Here is a 2,996-nt window from a genome sequence, read left to right on the forward strand (position 1 = left end):
TTTTGTCTCCCAAAACAAAGAATCCATTCTGAACTGACTCTGAACTGCTGAAAGGAGTCGTCAGTAATTCCAGTCTACCTTCCTGCTGAACCTACGTAGGTTTGTAACTAATTTGCATAATGCCAGTCTATGGTCTTCATTGACTGCCAGCGAACAGCGTCTACTTTGCCCCGCCCTCAAACACTGTAGTCATAGCTGAGACTAGAAGAGTTAGGTTCGTGTTGTTCAAGACAGTGTTTTCTGCTGCCAAAACAAATCCATTTTGATGCACTTCAAATCCATTTCGATGCCAAAGGATGAGACTTGTGCTGAAATTGATACGGTAAAACTGATGCCATCAGTGCTGTTCATATCACTGTTTATCAAGTGCTGAGGAAGAGCTGAAATTCAGATATGTTAATGAGTGTTTGGTTTCTGCCCAATTACAATAGACTGGGCCGTTTGACCAATCAGAACAGAGCAGCTCTCAGAAAGGTGGAGTTTAGAGAAACTGAATCCTTGATCGAACCATTTCAGACACTGTGAGAAAAGAGCTAATGTTTCAATGGAATAATGAGAAAATTAAAGTGTTTTTTTGACCTTGGATGCATGTAAACCTAGGAGACTCCAAAACTAAACTAGGAACCTTTAAATAGCATAACTTTAATCTATTCCTGTGATCAAAGCTGAATTTTCAGCAGCCATTATTCCAGTCTTCAGTGTCACATTTGTCACATTAAGTAGAGACACCCTGAAAGGGGTTTGAGATTTTAATCATCAATATCTAATCTGATATTTGCAAACATTTATTTGCAATCTGCAACAATATTGCGAACTTTTATAAAAATACGAACAGTAATAACAACTTTTACATGCATCACTATGCAAAAAACTGAATGAAAGATCCATGACTGACCAATAAACATGCTACTTGTTTTCTCTCTAGTACACTAGGTAGTGTAAATGTAATTAAATAAAATATGAGTACTCTACTTCTGCTACACACTCAAAAGTATCTACATTTTCACCTCAAAAACAGTACTTTTAGGGCATTTGAATGTAGCACAGATCTCTGAGTGTGTTTCCATAGTTACTCATTATGCTCACCTGTTTCTTGTTTAATCCCCCGTTTACTCTGTGTATATATAGGCTTGTGTGAGTCTTCCTTTGCCCGTTATTGTCTTTGTTTTGCCAAAGCTGTTTTAGTGCTGTTTTCACACTGTTGTACTTTCATTGTCTCCTTGTCTTGGATTACCTTCTTGTTTTTGTTTAATAATTTGCTGCATAAAGATCCATGCCTGAACTACTCCTTACTTGCAGCGTTACACATGTGATCTTTCAGAATAGATATTCAATGTTGAAAACAGTTGTGCTGCTTCATATTTGTGGAAACCATGATGACTCTACCATTCAACAATTTAGACTATACGATTTTACAAAAAGAAAAAAAAAAGAAAGAAAGAAAAAAGAAATGAATGCAGCCAAATGTGGGATCTACTTAAGTTTATAACCTTAGGAACTACTTAGAAAAGTCTACCTCCATTCAACCTTCAAATCCCTTTTAAATCTGCCCAAGTATTCATAGTAGATGCCTTGCTGTATATCCTTCAGGCTTGAAACTTCTTTTCAAACATGTTCAAACTACGTAAGGATTAAATAACTTTCAAACTTCAAAGTGACCTTCAAACTATTTGAAACATTCAGGCAATGCTTTATCAAGCCAACCTTTTGACAAACTTTCATATTCTAGCTGACCATTGACTTATTTATTATTCATTTTCTGTTGACACCATTCTACTAAAGCATTGTGTTACATAGATTTTACCATGAGCAAGGACATTTAAAACACCCCTTACCCATCACTAGGTATGTTTCCATCCACCTATTTTAAAGCAAATTTGGGGATATTACCAAAAAAACAAAAAACAAAACAAAACTAAAAGTCTGTTATCAAAATGATTTGGTTTAATTTCCTCCCTCATGACAACGTTTATTGCATTTCATCAGCATGCTCTGATGCAGAAAAAAAAAAAAGAGCCACAGTTTCTTCGCAGATTGCAGCAACTTTCATTTTTATTACTGATAATTTGCACCAATTTCTAATGAAGAGACATTTTGTTTCTTTGAACACATGGGATGGAAACAGTGCTTTATTCGCAAATGTTTAATGTGATGTTCCAGTTTTGGGGATAAGTTAAATTTGTAACTTTGTATAAAAACATTGCTACTGTAACACATTCTTATAGCTTATAACTTTCATAAAGCTCACCTCCTATTGGTCACCATCTTGACTTTTAAAAGAGCCAAAACATCCGGATAGTTTGGGTGAGCTATCTTAAAGGGATAGTTCACTCAAAAATGAAAATTATCCCATGATTTACTCGTCAGGTCAGAGATTACTGTGTACGATTACGATTTGTGTAGGCCGTCTCCCAGAAGCTATAGATATTTTGATTTATAAAACCAAATTATTTAAATATGGATATTTTTCTTACAAAAACCCATCACTTCACTTCAGAAAATATTTATTAACCTCCTGGAGTAGTATGGATTACTTCTATGATGGATGGATGTGCTTTTTTGGACTTCAAAATCAGAAGCATCATTCACTGCCATTATGAAGCTTGGAAGAGCCAGGATATTTAGGGCCAGAGCACCGATGGTGTGAGGACCCCTATTGTAATCGCTCTGTCAATTCTTCTTCTTCTCCGACATGAATCACATTTTTTAGGGCCTAAACATGCTCGAAAACTCATGAAACTTTGCATAAGCATCAGAAGTGGTGAAAATTTATATCTGATATGGGTTTCAGAATTTGGTGTGGCAAAATGGCTCGATAGCACCATCTACAAAATTTCAATTAAACGTCCTTCACTGTACGTTTTACGTACAAGTAAGAAATTTGGTACACACATGTAACAGCCCAATACCTACAAAAAAGTCTCTTGGAGAAAAATCTGAAAACCAAACAGGATGTGAGATATTTTGAATTTTCTCTGCAAAATTTGTGCAGTTTT

This window comes from Megalobrama amblycephala, linkage group LG10 (assembly GCF_018812025.1).
Source record: "Megalobrama amblycephala isolate DHTTF-2021 linkage group LG10, ASM1881202v1, whole genome shotgun sequence".
In the NCBI taxonomy this organism is placed as follows: Eukaryota; Metazoa; Chordata; class Actinopteri; order Cypriniformes; family Xenocyprididae; genus Megalobrama; species Megalobrama amblycephala.